Here is an 18,707-nt window from a genome sequence, read left to right as displayed (position 1 = left end):
ATGGAATAGCTTCTCTGCTATCTATGTTTTCCTTGGGAAAAGAAGGAAGGACTTCTTGCCGATTAGTCGTGAAAGAAGGATGTATATGTATGTATCGTTGAGCTAGTCGCCATCTTGATGAGATTCTGTATGAGAAGGAATTTAATACATGAACTAAACTAAAGTAAGTGTGTTCGCGTATTATTTAACTGATTGTTATTGACAGTGTCTGCTTACTACACTGTGTTGCACGGGATCAGTGGGGAACGTCTGATTTACACTGGACGAACCTGCTGTTTTGTATGCTCAAGATATCCAGTTACTTCAAATAAATAGGCTAACACGGTCTTACCAGCAGATCTCCGGTCTTCCCCATGTGATCACCGAAAGTTAATAATTATTACAAATGTTTTCAGGAGATCGACTGACAATTTTCGTCGCACCGAGACTTCGAAATGGCTTCACTGCCTTATGGAATTTAAGTTAAGCTCAATTTAATCAGGATAGAACAGTATTGAACTGTGTGAATGTGATAAGCCTGCCTTGTGAATGAAAATTCCCTTAACATACGCATGTTTTTACTATCCTGATCAGTGAAGCTAAATCAGGCCGGTGTGAGAGAGGTTTTAAAATTTTAGATCCCACACAAAATATATTACAGCAGGATGCAATACTGTACATTAGTATTCCATATAAAAAATAAGAGGACTGATGGGAGTAGTGTAGACGAACTTTTTTAGCACAGACTCCAGCAAAGACGACATTTACTACACTGCTCAGTGAATCAAGACTGGGGAAACATGTTTTATTGTTTTGTTTCTATGTATGGGAAAAATGCCACCTTGCCAGAGGAGTGTCAAGAATATGTAAAAATCTGGTAACAGTAAATCTGATAATACAAAGAAGAGACCTAACTGTCTTGCTGGTAAAGATAGGGATACGTAAATGAAATAATGTGTAGCGCAGACGCAAAAATTTAGTGACAGTAAATCTGATAATGCAAAGGAGAGGTCTAACTATCTCGCTGACAGAGATATACAAACATCAAAAAAAGTTTTGCATCACCTCGGTTCCGGAACCTGTACAGAAAATTGGAACAGAGATCAACATAAACATCATTTCCGCCCTTTTTATTGCTCATGAAAACCATACATTGCATGTTGTACCACAATACAGCGAGACCTTTAGAGGTGGTGGTCCAGATTGCTGTACACACCGGTACCTCTAACACCCAGTAGCACGTCCCGTTGCACTGATGCATGCCTGTATTCGTCGTAGCAGACTATCCTCAAGTTCATCAAGGCACTGTGGTCCAGATTGTCCCACTCCTCAACGGCGATACGGCGTAGATCCCTCAGAGTGGTTGGTGGGGCACGTCTTCCATAAAGAGCCCTTTTCAATCTATCCTAGGCATGTTCGATAGGGCTCATGTCTGGAGAACATGCTGGCCACGCTAGGCGAGCGATGTCGTAATCCTGAAGGAAGTCATTCTCAAGTTGTGCACGTTGGGGCGCGAATTGTCGTCCATGAAGACGAATGCCTCGCCAATATGCTGCAGATATGGTTGCACTATCCGTCGGAGGATGGCATTCACGTATCGTACAGCCGCTACCGCGCCTTCCATGACCACCAGCGGCGTACGTCAGCCCCACATAAACCCACTTCAAAACAGCAGGGAACCTCCACTTCGCTGCACTCTCTAGACAGTTGTGTCTAAGGCGTTTAGCCTGACCAGGTTGCCTCCAAACACGTCTCCGACGATTGGTTAAAGGCATATGCAACACTCATCGGTGAAGAGAACGTGATGCCAGTCCTGAGCGGTCCATTCGTAATGTTGTTGGGCCTATCTGTACTCCGCAGCATGCTGCCGTGGTTGCAAAGATGGACCTCGCATAGACGTCGGGAGTGAAGTTGCGCATCATGCAGCCTATAGCGCACAGTTTGACTCGTAACACGACATCCTGTGGCTGCACGAAAAGCATTATTCAACATGATGGCGTTGCTGTCAGGGTTCCTCCGAGCCATAATCCGTACGTAGCGGTCATCCACTGCAATAGTAGCCCTTGGGCGGCCCGAGAAAGGCATGTCATCGACAGTTCCTGTCTCTCTGTATCTCCTCCATGTCCGAACAAAATTGCTTTATTCACTCCGAGACGCCTGGTCACTTCCCTTGCTAAGAGCCCTTCCTGGCCCAAAGTAACAATGCGGACGCAATCGAACCACGGTATTGACCTTATAGGCATAGTTGAACTACAGACAACACGAGCCATGTACCTCCTTCCTGGTGGAATGACTGGAACTGATCGGCTGTCGGACCCCCTCCGTCTAATAGGCGCTGCTCATGCATAGTTGTTTACATCTCTGGACGGGTTTAGTGACATCTCTGAACAGTCAAAGGGACTGTGTCTGTGATACAATACCCACAGTCAACGTCTATCTTCAGGAGTTCTGGGAACTGGGGTGGTGCAAAACTTTTCTTCTATGTGTGTAGATACCTAAAGGAGGTAATGTGTCGATTAGATAAAAAGTCATTACATATTAAAGTTTTCGTACATGTAAGCCTACAGTCATTCTGCATTTTGTCTACTGGGAAGTAATATGTGGTTATATGTCGGTCATGTGATCATGTTGTCTCATCTGGTTATGGTTTCTAAATTTTTTTTTAGAACATACATGCTCCACAAATCACTATATGGTACCTTGTGCCACTCACAAAAATAGAGCTAGGGAAGAAAACAACTCTCTATATGCCTCTGTGCAAGTCCTGATTTTTCTCTTGTCTTACACAGAATCTATGTTGCCTAGGAATGTCAGTTCCCAACAGTATTTTCAGAAAAGGGCGTAGCTCAATTTGAGTTCATGTAATACTCGTGTGTTGTTGAAACATACCGGTAAGAAGTCTAGGATTACATGATTGCTTTTAGAGAAATCCTTCTACAAAATTAGTAAAAGGTGTGTAACAGCATTTCTGCAAGCAACGAAAATGTATTGCTATGAATTGTGGCCAGTAATCTTATTAACTATATGGGTTAACAATAATTTTTTTAATTTTTAATTTCGATCTTCATTTTTCTTCATAGGAAGCAATTTGTGAGCTTGGCTTGTGGTACAGCGATCATAGTTTACCACTGCAAATATAAACAAAATGCATATTTAATGATTCCATCATGGTGGTCAGTCTGCCCCAGTGACACAACTTACTGTATATGTGTCATCGTAGATGTATCAGAACTTTTTTTAGTACAATCAATTTAATAAATACTTACTGTACAGCAAATCTTGGCTATTGTTGGTAGTATGTCGTTATTGCAATTGTTGTTGGTGTTTGGAGAGGCATGCAACAAAAAATTTTTAGACTGTCGGAGTACTGTGGGTGCTTCCTGATGGCTAGCATGCGACTCTTATCATGACCATTTCGCACCACAGCAAACAACGGCATGGCAGACAGCCACAAACACAGAGGCCACCACACAGCCTCCTATCCGGAGCGTGGGAAGTACTATCGGGTAGGCGTCTTTAAGAAGTGGTGAAATTAATATCTGGAGAACGCATGTGTATCTTCTGAGACAGCATGAGAAATTTGTCCGTTACCTGAAGTGACAGAAAGGGGGGATTTCTAACGCAAAGGAAGGTTTCCTGTGATTACTCTAAGCCAATGAGTGGGGAATTGTATGCATGCTGGTACTTCCCCAGCTAAAAGACTTGTATATGCTCAAAGCACAGACGCTTTGCATTTATTAGAGAGATGGCAATGCTCTGTACGCGAGACAGCACACCTCTTAGGGTCCACCTTACACCAGCATGTTATTGTGAGATTCGCGCAGACTGCAGGGTGGAGGCACGCGGCGATGCAGGCCAGGAGCGACTGCAGTGGTGGCGGAAGTGGGCGGCAGCAACATCAAATGCAGTCGGTAGTGGCAGCACTGGCTGCAGCTTCTGCCTACGTGTGCAGCACATTACATGTAATTGTTAAATTCTGAATTTTACCTGAGCGCCTTTGAAATGTTATTAAGTGAGAGCTGACAAAATTATTATTCGTCTCTGCTTATTGGCAGATAGCATGTAAACGATGCAGCTCTCTACAGCCACAGTTATTGTACAGCAGCAGGCTCGTCAGGGGCGTCAATAGCGTCGTAGATTCGATGACACGGTAAGTAGAAATACACTACTGGCCATTAAAATTGCTACACCAAGAAGAAATGCAGATGATAAACGGGTATTCATTGGACAAATATATTATACTAGAACTGACGTGTGATTACATTTTCACGCAATTTGTGTGCATACATCCATAGAAATCAGTACCCAGAACAACCACCTCTGGCCGTAATAACGGCCGTGATACGCCTGGGCATTGAGTCAAACAGAGCTTGGATGGCGTGTACAGGTACAGCTGCCCATGCAGCTTCAACACAATACCACAGTTCATCAAGAGTTGTGACTGGCGTATTGTGACGAGCCAGCTGCTCGGCCACCATTGACCAGACGTTTTCAACTGGTGAGAGATCTGGAGAATGTGCTGGCCTGGGCAGCAGTCGAACATTTTCTGTATACAGAAAGGCCCGTACAGGACCTGCAACATGCCGTCGTACATTATCCTGCTGAAATGTAGGGCTTCGCAGGGATCGAATGAAGGGTAGAGCCACGGGTCGTAACACATCTGAAATGTAACGTCCACTGTTCAAAGTGCCGTCAAAGTGAACAAGAGGTGACCGAGACGTGTAACCAATGGCACCCCATACCATCACGCCGGGTGATACGGCAGTATGGCGATGATGAACACACGCTTCCAATGTGCGGTCACCGCGATGTCGCCAAACACGGATGCGACCATCATGATGCTGTAAACAGAACCTGGATTCATCAGAAAAAATGACGTTTTGTCATACGTGCACCCAGGTTGATCGTTGAGTACACCATCGCAGGCACTCCTGCCTGTGATGCAGCGTCAAGGGTAACCGCAGCCGTGGTCTCCGAGCTGATAGTCCATGCTGCTGCAAACGTCGTCCAACTGTTGTCTTCCAAACGTCCCCATCTGTTGACTCAGGGATCGAGATGTGACTGCACGATCCGTTACAGCCATGCGGATAAGATGCTTGTCATCTCGACTGCTAGTGATTCGAGGTCGTTGGGATCCAGCACGGCGTTCCGTATTACCCTCCTGAACCCACCGATTCCATATTCTGCTAACAGTCATTGGATCTCGACCAACGCGAGCAGCAATGTCGCGATACGATAAACCGCAATCGCGATAGGCTACAATCCGACCTTTATCAAAGTCGGAAACGTGATGGTACGCATTTCTCCTCCTTACACGAGGCATCACAACAACGTTTCACCAGACAACGTCGGTCAACTGCTGTTTGTGTATGAGAAATCGGTTGGAAACTTTCCTCATGTCAGCACGCTGTAGGTGTCGCCACCGGCGCCAACCTTGTGTGAATGCTCTGAAAAGCTAATCATTTGCATATCACAGCATCTTCTTCCTGTCGGTTAAATTTCGCGTCTGTAGCACGTCATCTTCGTGGTGTAGCAATTTTAATGGCCAGTAGTGTAAGTTACTTTTGCTAATTTATAACTGTAGCTCAGTCTCATTGTGTAGTGTGGGCCTGTGTCTTCTTATTTTTTCCATAATTAATTGCAAGTCTTAAAGTGACATCACACACTGCTAATACAACGTTTTCTTTGTTTAAGATATTGATTCGTGGTAGGTTGCGCGTCTTCTTACTCTTTTTTATTCGGTCTGGCAGCACTGACTTACCAAGACTGATGTCACCCACATAGTTTCTCTAGTATTAAAAACAGGCTAGTTGTGGGACTTGTTTCTTACTGCTCCAGTTACAAGAGGGAATGTGAGGCAAGTGCTTGGCGCTTATCTGCTACGCCACCCACATATATCCGCCGGCAAGTCAGTACCTTCTGCTGATATTCAGGTGGATGCAATGGCCTTCCTTGAGTGCCTGCTTTTGGACCAATGTCTATTCCGTTAGCAACCATGTGGGTTGTGTCAGGGAACAATTACTCACACATTGTGAAAATATTACAAATTCTTGGCGCTGTGTATTCGGTAAGCAGGTGTTGCTCTCTTGTTCATGACTTGGAGTCAGTGGTGGCGACGGTCGCAGCCACAGCCACTCAGTGTTGTCTACAAATATCGGCAACTCATTGGCCATGTTTGCCCCGCATTTATCCGGCGAATTCAGGGACGACTTCCTCGTAATCCAAGCGTGTACTGCCACCAGTGTAGTATTTCTATAGATGCAGTGCTTACACATATCTTGAACATAGGTAAATCTCAGACTTTTTACTATGATGTCATAAATTTAGTTTAGATTTACCGAGATTTTGCCGTGCCATCTTTATTTTTACCAGTAGGAGAACAAGCAGATTTTAACACAGAAAGTGTCATCATACACACACACACACACACACACACCAGTAATGTAGGGGTGGTGTCGCACGAGTTTATTTTCTTTATTTATTATACTGTGATTTTGGTTTATCTTTAAGGTCCCTGCAACATCGTATTTGTTGTTAAATAATTCATAGTGGTAATTTGTTTATATCGTAAGTTGTTTACAGATTGATTTGTGATATTTAACATTTAAAGTCTCTGCAACAGCATATTTGTTGTTAAATAATTTGTTGTGCTAAAATGCAATAAGACATTATATATTCTTGTACATATACATATAGAGCATGGAAGACATAGAAAAATATGGATTAATGCACAAAAACGGCTAAAATGTCGAAATATTGAAAATATGAAAGGTGTAAAAGTGGAGAAAAGTATGTAAAAATGATTAAATTGTGGAAAATATGGGAAAAATGGATGAATACGAAAAAATGGTAAAAATATGGAAAGAATGGAAAATGTGATTACTTACATTTCTGCTTGGATGGTTCATATCTACTGGCACTCCGAATGACTAAATTCGCTTAATAGCAATGATATCAAATTTAATTTGTTGTTAACAAATACCCATACACTGGCCCCCTCCCTACATCTCAAATGATGAAATTTACACAATTATAATATGTCTAGTAATACAATTAATTTATAGCAGTTACCGACTCCCTGATTCTCTCCCTCGACGTTTAATGACGAAGCTCACATAACTGTAGTAAATTTAATTTGTTATTATTTATAACAAATACCAACACTCAGCCCACAGACAAAACTGATGGTCCTCTCTGTATGGTGCACAGAGCTGGAATGGAGAGGCCTATCCAAGTGAACTAGTTATAAATGATGAGACGGTGGGGGGGGGGGGGGGGGGGAGGAGCTTCAATCTTATTCGTCTAGGGGAGGGTGAGTAGGGAGATGTTCCCCGCCATTTTAATGTGTTTCCATTGCTCGAGAGATGGGAGCTGTTTCCTTCCAATTTTATATCAGACAATTACCTGTGACTGGTATCGAGTTATGACATAATCTGGAACATAACTAGTCTAGTTGCTACCAGATACCTGGGTAGGACAGGGGTTCCCCTGCGTGACCTTCCACAACTGCTGCTGATTCCCTCAGGGGAGGAGAATGGAGGGTGATCTCAAATACAGCTACTAGAAGTGTTTAACCTGGCATCTGAAGTGACCCTGAGATATGATCATTATCTGAGCTCGTACTGATAACCTACTCTCCACTCGATCTTACTTATAATAAGCATAGATGTCGCACTGAATCAAATGCTTTTCAAAAATACTGCATCTACCTGTCTGTCTTGATCCAAAGCTTTCGGTATGTCACGTGAGGAAAGTGCGAGATGGATTTCACAAGATCGAATGATCTATGTTTTTAGGAATCGAAGCTGGTTGGCATGGAGGAGGGTAATCTGTTCGAGAGATCTCATTATATTTGAGCTCAGAGTATGTTGCATGGTTCTGCAACAAATCGATGTCAAGGATATTGGACAGGTAGTTTTGTGGATCACGTCTATCAACCATGCTTATTAACGGTTGTGACCTGTGGTTCCTTCCATCTACTGGGCATGGTTTTTTGTTTGCGAGATCGACGACAGATTATAGTTAAAAGAGGAACTAATCCAGCCTCAATTCACTATAGAAACTGATAGGAATTCCATCAGACCCTGAAATCTGTTCAGTTCTAATGAATTCAGTTGTTTCTCAACGGCACTGACACTAATATTTATTTCACTCATCTTTTCAGTGATATGAGAATTAAATCGGGGGAATTCTATTGGGTTTTCATTGGTAAAGGAATATTTCAAAACGTAGTTAACAATTTCTGATTTTTCTTTGCTACCCTCATTTTCACTACCGTTCCCATCTTCAAGTGATTGACTTGACTCTAACTTTGGTACCAGTAACAGCCTTTACATGTGACCAGAATTTCCTATGCTTTGTTTTATACCTATTATGCAGTAGTCTCTGTTTCTTTATTAGTTTCTATGCAATACCCTATACCATGGAGGATCTCTTCCATCATGAACTGCTCTACAGGGTACCCATCTGTTTAGTAGACAGTCAACTATTTTTTTGGACTTGAACCATAGTTCCTTTACATGCTCCTATACTGAACTAAAAGTTTCAAGCACTTCATTCAGATATGGTACTACTGGTTCTCTGTCTAGCTTGCTGAATATAAAAATCTTTCTGCTTGTTTTAGCTGCCTTTTGTATTCTAGTAATCAACAATGCCACAACTACCTCACGGCCACTGATATCAGTTTGGATGTGGCCATCCTCAAAGAGGTCAGGCCTTTTAGTTGCCATTAGATCTAATAGATTTCCATCATGACTGGGCTTCTGAACCATCCGTTCTAGATGGCTTTCAGAAAAGGCATTCAGTAATGTTTCACAACATGTCTTGAAATGTCCAGCACTATTGTAATCTTCCCAGTTAATTGTTGGGTAATCAAAATCTCCACTGAAGATTAGATTACAGTTGGAGAGCTTACGAACTAGTGAAATGAAGTTTCCTCTAAAGTTTTTGGTTACATCAGGAGGTGAGTCTGGTGGCCAGTAAAAGAATCCAATTATCATTTTACGTCCAAGTAATCTCGCATCCAGCTTCACTCCCGTCTCAGTGGATTTGAATGTCTGCGACAAATACGCTACCTCCATTTCCTTTTCCTTTCGTTGTACACTTCATTTTTTTGCAATAATCTCACTGCTGTCAGCTTCAGGTTTTAACCAGCTCTCTGTACCAAATATTATGTAAGCTTCACAGCTTTTCAGGAGCGCTTCATACTCTGACACTTTGTTGCGAATGCTTCGGCAGTTAACTATTAAAGTTTTAAAACTTAATAGCCTCGCCCCTGAGGGCATTCCTTTGGATCTTATACTAATACTATGTCTGAGCTTCCTGAAATGTTTGCAAATGCTACAACGAACTTCGTTGGTTTGACATTGTCACCAGTTTCTTCATTCAACGTGTAAACTGCTTCGGTGGATTAAAAAAATGGTTGACCCTAGATTTCTCCAGGATGTCATGATTGTTGACTCGGAAACAGGATCCCAAGCAGATGCAATGATATAAATAATATGAATGTAAATGATATGAATTTATCGATATCAAAAGTGTAGTCACACCATTTTACTCTCTTCTTCAACAGCGTTTCTCATTAGTTGTCTATACACACGCTCAATATTTTCCAGAACTCCTTGATCCATTGGCTGCAAGGGTGCCATTAAGTTTTGGGTAAAAATTGCACTTCAGTGCTGTCACCGAGCAGTTCTTCTACACCCAGATGTCATCTTGCATTGTCGATCAACAGCATGGCCTTCAAAGCAAAATCGTCTTCTGTTACGAATTTTGCCGCGCAGGATTAACCGAGCGGTCTAGGCGCTGCAGTCATGGACTGTGCGGCTGATCCCGGCGGAGGTTCGAGTCCGCCCTCGGGCATGGGTGTGTGTGTTTGTCCTTAGGATAATTTAGGTTAAGTAGTGTGTAAGCTTAGGGACTGATGACCTTAGCAGTTAAGTCCCATAAAATTTCACACACATTTGAACATTTGTTACGAATTTTGTTTACATTTGGCACAAAACTTTCAAAGCAAAAATTCATGAAACACGAATTGTCCAACCATGCATTCTTTTGTGAGTTATAAGAAAATGGCAAGGCGGGTCTTCTCTAATTATATTAAAGAACGGGAATTTTTTTCATTCCTTACGTGGGGTTATGTCTTTTTTTCCGGGCGCGTCACTGCATTGCAGCCATTCTATCGTTATTTTTCACGTAGTCATTTTCAATCATCTTATCTGGAAGTTAATGTCTTACTGACTAGCATCCAATAAAAAAGGCCAGAATAATTGGCGTTATAAACTTATTCTGGAGACAGCTTTCCAAAGGAAAAAACCGTTTTGGATTCATTTTCGAAAGTTTCATCAGCTGTTGTATCCCCTTAGAGGCATTCACCAGTCAGTGACAACTGACATGCTCTATGTCAGTCTTTCCAACTGTGAAACCAACCCTGGCTAGCTGTGAAGTTAGGATCATTATGAGGAAAATTCTTGTTTAAGCTTATCGCTTCTTCCTGCAATGTAGGTCCTGAAATCGTAAAGCCACACTCCCTCTTTGAACTAAACGACATGAAAAGTGCGTTATCTTTGTTTTGATATTGTTGCCCTGTGATTCTCGAAACTCGTTTGTCATCATTTTGCAACAAAAGCCTTCAATCTCTTTCTACTTTCTAATGCATCTTCCAATCTGACACAGTAGAAGTTCCAACACGAAAATCAGCACCTATGGTTTTCAGTTGATTGCAGTGCATCTTAACTCATTGTCTGTGGACTGAGGAGATTGTACAAAATAACGCTGCACTGGTGCAAGAAACGTTCTTGTTGCGAGTGCTGGGAGAGTTCATCCCGTTGTTCTGAGGAGGCAGCAGCTGACAGGCCCCTGACGGTTGGGTTGTTTGGGGAAGGAGACCAGACAGCGAGGTCATCAGTCTCATTGGATTAGGCAAGGAAGGGGAAGAAAGTCGGCCGTGCCCTTTCAAAGGAACCATCCCGGCATTAGCCTAGAGTGATTTAGGGAAATCACGGAAAACCTAAATCAGGATGGCCGGACGCGGGATTGAACCGTCGTCCTCCCGAATGCGAGCCCCCTGACGACCAGCACACTTCGAGGGTTCTCGCTGCTGTCTCTTTACTACATACCATAGCAAAATAGTCTTCGTCGAGCATCCTAGCTCCAGGGAAAGTTATTCATAATCAGGTAAGTGTGATTACCTGCAATGCTATCAAATGTTTGTCGGGAAAGCAGTGGCGGCCAGTTATTATGTGCTAACGTTCTACGGCACATTGTAATATTACACTAAAATTACGCCATTTCTCTTCGAATCCGAGACGGAAATCGTACTAAAACTGCGCCATTTCCCATCAAATGCATGTTGTTATGCAAATAAAACGGACGAAAACATGCTTTGTAATGCTCTCTCCACGACAACTAGGAACCAGTGTCGTGTGCTGAAATGATAGTTGCGGCCTATGATCAACTTGGAGAACAGACGCACCCATCTGTTTTCGACAGCACATGCTCTTATGTGATGTCATCCCTTCTGGCACTATGAGCGCTACGTTACTCCGCTGCGTTGCTCACAGCACCAGATCAGCAATTTCATTTGGAAATGCGCGTAATGTAGTGCGCAAGCGTAGAGAGTGAGAGATTTTGGAGGAGCAGTCGACATAACGGCGCTGTAGCTGAGTAGCCACATGCACTGACTAGCAATTTGTTGGCCTGGGTTCGATTTCTGCTACCACCATAACTTCTTTTTCCACTTTCTTTTATTCTTCACACTGTCAAGGGACTAATTATAAAATTTAATATACGTAAACATTATATATACACTCCTGGAAATTGAAATAAGAACACCGTGAATTCATTGTCCCAGGAAGGGGAAACTTTATTGACACATTCCTGGGGTCAGATACATCACATGATCACACTGACAGAACCACAGGCACATAGACACAGGCAACAGAGCATGCACAATGTCGGCGCTAGTACAGTGTATATCCACCTTTCGCAGCAATGCAGGCTGCTATTCTCCCATGGAGACGATCGTAGAGATGCTGGATGTAGTCCTGTGGAACGGCTTGCCATACCATTTCCACCTGGCGCCTCAGTTGGACCAGCGTTCGTGCTGGACGTGCAGACCGCGTGAGACGACGCTTCATCCAGTCCCAAACATGCTCAATGGGGGACAGATCCGGAGATCTTGCTGGCCAGGGTAGTTGACTTACACCTTCTAGAGCACGTTGGGTGGCACGGGATACATGCGGACGTGCATTGTCCTGTTGGAACAGCAAGTTCCCTTGCTGGTCTAGGAATGGTAGAACGATGGGTTCGATGACGGTTTGGATGTACCGTGCACTATTCAGTGTCCTCTCGACGATCACCAGTGGTGTACGGCCAGTGTAGGAGATCGCTCCCCACACCATGATGCCGGGTGTTGGCCCTGTGTGCCTTGGTCGTATGCAGTCCTGATTGTGGCGCTCACCTGCACGGCGCCAAACACGCATACGACCATCATTGGCACCAAGGCAGAAGCGACTCTCATCGCTGAAGACGACACGTCTCCATTCGTCCCTCCATTCACGCCTGTCGCGACACCACTGGAGGCGGGCTGCACGATGTTGGGGCGTGAGCGGAAGACGGCCTAACGGTGTGCGGGACCGTAGCCCAGCTTCATGGAGACGGTTGCGAATGGTCCTCGCCGATACCCCAGGAGCAACAGTGTCCCTAATTTGCTGGGAAGTGGCGGTGCGGTCCCCTACGCCACTGCGTAGGATCCTACGGTCTTGGCGTGCATCCGTGCGTCGCTGCGGTCCGGTCCCAGGTCGACGGGCACGTGCACCTTCCGCCGACCACTGGCGACAACATCGATGTACTGTGGAGACCTCACGCCCCACGTGTTGAGCAATTCGGCGGTACGTCCACCCGGCCTCCCGCATGCCCACTATACGCCCTCGCTCAAAGTCCGTCAACTGCACATACGGTTCACGTCCACGCTGTCGCGGCATGCTACCAGTGTTAAAGACTGCGATGGAGCTCCGTATGCCACGGCAAACTGGCTGACACTGACGGCGGCGGTGCACAAATGCTGCGCAGCTAGCGCCATTCGACGGCCAACACCGCGGTTCCTGGTGTGTCCGCTGTGCCGCGCGTGTGATCATTGCTTGTACAGCCCTCTCGCAGTGTCCGGAGCAAGTATGGTGGGTCTGACACACCGGTGTCAATGTGTTCTTTTTTCCATTTCCAGGAATATATATATATATATATATATATATATATATATATATATATATATATACACATGATCGAACAGCGGAGGGTGAGTCACCTAACATTACCGCTGGATATATTTCGTAAACCACATCAAATACTGTCGAATCGATTGCACAGACCGAATGTGAGGAGAGGAGCTAGTGTAATTGGTTAATACAAACCATACAAAAATGCACGGAAGTATGTTTTTTAACTCAAACCTACGTTTTTTTAAATGGAACCACGTTAGTTTTGTTAGCACATCTAAACGTATAAACAAATACGTAATCAGTGCCGTTTGTTGCATTGTAAAATGTTAATTACATCCGGAGATATTGTAACCTAAAGTTGACGCTTGAGTACCACTCCTCCGCTGTTCGATCATGTGTATCAGAGAGCACCGAATTACGTAGGGATCCAAAGGGAACGGTGATGGACCTTAGGTACAGAAGAGACTGCAACAGCACATTACGTCCACATGCTAACAACTTTTTATTGGTCTTTTTCACATATATATATATATATATATATATATATATATATATATATATATATATATATATATATATACAGGGTGTTTCAAAAATGACCGGTATGTTTGAAACGGCAATAAAAACTAAACGAGCAGCGATAGAAATACACCGTTTGTTGCAATATGCTTGGGACAACAGTACATTTTCAGGCAGACAAACTTTCGAAATTACAGTAGTTACAATTTTCAACAACAGATGGCGCTGCGGTCTGGGAAACTCTGTAGTACGATATTTTCCACATATCCACCATGCGTAGCAATAATATGGCGTAGTCTCTGAATGAAATTACCCGAAACCTTTGACAACGTGTCTGGCGGAATGGCTTCACATGCAGATGAGATGTACTGCTTCAGCTGTTCAATTGTTTCTGGATTCTGGCGGTACACCTGGTCTTTCCAGTGTCCCCACAGAAAGAAGTCACAGGGGTTCATGTCTGGCGAATAGGGAGGCCAATACACGCCGCCTCCTGTATGTTTCGGATAGCCCAAAGCAATCACACGATCATCGAAATATTCATTCAGGAAATTAAAGACGTCGGTCGTGCGATGTGGCTGGGCACCATCTTGCATAAAGCACGAGGTCTTCGCAGTGTCGTCTAAGGCCGTTTGTACCGCCACAGATTCACGAAGAATGTCCAGATAGCGTGATGCAGTAATCGTTTCGGATCTGAAAAATGGGCCAATGATTCCTTTGGAAGAAATGGCGGCCCAGACCAGTACTTTTTGAGGATGCAGGGACGATGGGACTGCAACATGGGGCTTTTCGGTGCCCCATATGCGCCAGTTCTGTTTATTGACGAAGCCGTCCAGGTAAAAATAAGCTTCGTCAGTAAACCAAATGCTGCCCACATGCATATCGCCGTCATCAATCCTGTGCACTATATCGTTAGCGAATGTCTCTCGTGCAGCAATGGTAGCGGCGTTGAGGGGTTGCCGCGTTTGAATTTTGTATGGATAGAGGTGTAAACTCTGGCGCATGAGACGATACGTGGACGTTGGCGTCATTTGGACCGCAGCTGCAACACGGCGAATGGAAACCCGAGGTCGCTGTTGGATCACCTGCTGCACTAGCTGCGCGTTGCCCTCTGTGGTTGCCGAACGCGGTCGCCCTACCTTTCCAGCACGTTCATCCGTCACGTTCCCAGTCCGTTGAAATTTTTCAAACAGATCCTTTATTGTATCGCTTTTCGGTCCTTTGGTTACATTAAACCTCCGTTGAAAACTTCGTCTTGTTGCAACAACACTGCGTTCTAGGCGGTGGAATTCCAACACCAGAAAAATCCTCTGTTCTAAGGAATAAACCATGTTGTCTACAGCACACTTGCACGTTGTGAACAGCACACGCTTACAGCAGAAAGACGACGTACAGAATGGCGCACCCACAGACTGCGTTGTCTTCTATATCTTTCACATTACTTGCAGCGCCATCTGTTGTTGAAAATTGTAACTACTATAATTTCGAAAGTTTGTCCGCCTGAAAATGTACTGTTGTGCCAAGCATATTGCAACGAACTGTGTATTTCTATCGCTGCTCGTTTAGTTTTTATTGCCGTTTCAAATATACCGGTCATTCTTTAAACACCCTGTATATATAATGTGTGTGTGTGTGTGTGTGTGTGTGTGTATGGGTGGGTGGGTGTGCAGAGGTCGCGTACAAACTCTAGGGGCTGATCAATCAGAGGATACGGAACAAAAAGGATCTAATGAACTTATGTCTGAAAACGCATGGTTTCCATGCAAGAGACCATTTATTCAATCATACTTTGTCACGGAGATTGGGGTCTAATAAGCGCTGTACCAAGCAGCCACAGTTACAGTGTGCATAGTTTCCTCCCAGATGGTGGTACTGTTCCTCATACGTCATGCCCTAGCGCTCTCTCCTGCCATAGTAATTGGTAATGTTGTGTACGATTCACTTCTCTTGCTTACTCACCTTGTAGTTGATATGATACAGCGTCGAACACAATGGTTCCGTATTCGGATCGAGAGCTTGCCAAAACGTTGTTTACTTACGGAAAGGGAAATGGTAACGGGCGGCGGGCAGCAATGTTGTATCGGGAGACCTACCCCGCCGACAACAACCACAGCGTTCAATGTTTGCAACAATGTTTCGCCGTTTGTCTGAGACAGGTCGTTTCATGAAGCAGGAACTCATGAAGGACGTACCCGAAATGTTTGGACACCAGACTTGGAGGAAAATTTGATTAACTCTGTGGAAAGCGACCGCCGTGTCAGTACCAGGCAGTTGGCCCGCCAGACGACCATGTGAAACATTCTCCATCACAATTGTTACTACCCTTATCGCTTACAGCGTGTGCAGGCTTTGCTAGCGACAGACTTTCAACATCGTGAACAGTTTTGTCACTGGTTTCTTCAACAGGCAACCACGATTCCGGGATTAGTATCATCCATCCTATTTACATATGAGGCCATCTTTACGCGGAGTGGTATCCTCAACTTTCATAACAGTCATCTGTGGGGTAGTGTGCAGAACCCCATAGTAGGGTGACAGCGAATCATCAGCATCGGTGCAGCCGGAATGTGTGGGCCGGGATAATTGGAGACCTATTTTGGGATAACTCTTCCTTCCACCTCGCCTAACCGGCCGGAACTATCGACGTTTCTTGTGGGTGGCTTTACTTCCCCTGCTGGAAGAAGTGCCATTGATGATTCGACGGGTTATGTGGCTGCTGCAGGATGGTGCTCCAGCCCACTTCGCCGTTAACGTCCGCACGCATCTCAGTCCTGTCTTCCCTGGTCGATGGATCCGAGGAGGGGTCCAATTGCATGGCATGCTCGTTCACCGAATCTCAACCCGTGCTATTTCTGGTTATGGAGCCAACTGAGAAGTATCGTGTGTGCAGAGCCCATTCCAATTGTGGAGACACTGGAGCAGCGTATTCATGTTGCCTTTGACACTACTCGGGTGCAGCCTGGCCGTTGGGAACGTGTGAGACAGAAGACGCTACGACGCGTACACGCATGCATTGAGGCCCGTGAAAACCATTTTCAGCTCATACTGTAACTGTGGCTGCATAGTAAATCGCGTATTAAACCGCAGTCTCTGTAACAATGTATGGCCGAATAAATGGTCTCTAGCATGGAAACCATGCATTTCCGGACAATCCCTAGAGTTTTTATACAGCGGAAAAAATCACCCTGTATAATTAATAAATTCAGTTTAATCATAATTACCTCTCTTTCAAGTCAAAAGGATATTGGGCTATGGTGTCACCGCCAGACACCACACTTGCTAGGTGGTAGCCTTTAAATCGGCCGCGGTCCATTAGTATACGTCGGACCCGCGTGTCGCCACTGTCAGTGATAGCAGACCGAGCGCCACCACACGGCAGGTCTAGAGAGACGTCCTGGCACTCGCCCCAGTTGTACAGCCGACGTAGCTAGCAACAGTTCACTGACGAATACGCTCTCATTTGCCGAGACGATAGTTAGCATAGCCTTCAGCTAAGTCATTGGCTACGACCTAGCAAGGCGCCATTACCAGTGTATAGTAAAATGGAGATTGTATCTGTACAAGAGCGATGTACACCGATTATGGATTAAAGTTAAGTATTACAAGATTTTCGTACTTTATTGCAATTCTCAAGACATTGTCCTGTTCCAGACCTCACGCCGGTCTGCGTGTATTTAACCGCGTGCATTTCGGCCTCCTATAGAAAAACAGTGTTGGCTCTTCTGCCAACACTACATGGGCACTGCATTGTAGCACATTGGTAAAATTTTGCTCCGGCCTCCATTGCAGAAAAAACAAATAAGGAAGCAAAAATCGCATTAAACACTGTGCTTGAGAGGGCTGTAGGAACCACTTCGATAAATGAAGAGAATAAAGGATAGTAGCTACAATACTTCAGAAGGCTTCACTACTTCGGGAGGATGCGGAAAATGAGGAGAAAATTTTATTTTGAAGTAATTTGCTCAACAGATTGTCAGCAGGGCTTACACGTAATTTCCACGTGACAAATGTTCTTCGTCATAAATTTTCAGTATCATATTAAGCTACGTTGTACATTACACTACATTTTTTACTACTTTTTGTTTTCCTGCAGTACATGGTCGGTCGAGCTTTGCCTCGGTTGACTCTTTTCTGATACTCTAATGAGAAATTATTGACTCTAAACATCTATATTTATCGAATTATTGGTCGTCCTACACAGCCTGTTCACACATTCAATCATTTGGGTACTTGCTAGTTGTAGCTTACAAGTTGCGCGACGTACACGTTAGTGCAGCGTAGTCGAGGGAGGCCGTGAATCGACTTTTGTCTTCCTTCGAGACGCTAAACTGCGGTAGCCATTTTTGCAGATGAATTAAAGGAGTGGCTCACTACATCTTCAACTGATATATTCACTACAGTCTTGATAGCTATTGATATCTGTATTTTCTTTGGAAGTATGAGCCCGCCAACTATTGGAACACCCCCCCCCCCCCCCCAATAGGCTACCTAATTGGGAAAATTGGCTATTATCTAAACATAGTCACTGTAGATCAGTCATTTAATTGCAGATGGATGGTGACAGAGGTCCCTTGTTCAAAGCTACTGAAAATGATTTTTTTTAATGCGAAAATTGCCACCAAATAGCAACCTTGAGCGGGGTCCACGTTAAACTCGACACAAATAGGGAATTACCTTCAGAGATGATTCAGTTGTTAAAATTAAAGACTGAAATGTCTAATGCCAAAGCACAATTTGACAGATACCCTCCATTTTGTCAACCAGTTACACATACTAGTTCAACGAAGAACTGCATCAGTGTGTCTGAAGTCCGTCTTGATAGCTGAGTAGTCAGCGCGACGGAATGCTATGCGAGGGACTTGGGTTTGATTCCGGGCTGGGTCGGAGATTTTCTTGGCTGGGGGTTCAAAACGGTTCAAATGGCTCTGAGCACTATGAGACTTAACGTCTGAGGTCATCAGTCCCCTAGAACTTAGAACTACTTAAACCTAACTA

Source organism: Schistocerca americana, chromosome 4 (assembly GCF_021461395.2).
Source record: "Schistocerca americana isolate TAMUIC-IGC-003095 chromosome 4, iqSchAmer2.1, whole genome shotgun sequence".
Classification (NCBI taxonomy): domain Eukaryota; kingdom Metazoa; phylum Arthropoda; class Insecta; order Orthoptera; family Acrididae; genus Schistocerca; species Schistocerca americana.
The sequence above is the reverse complement of the archived record's forward strand: the minus strand, read 5'-3'. Positions refer to the sequence as shown.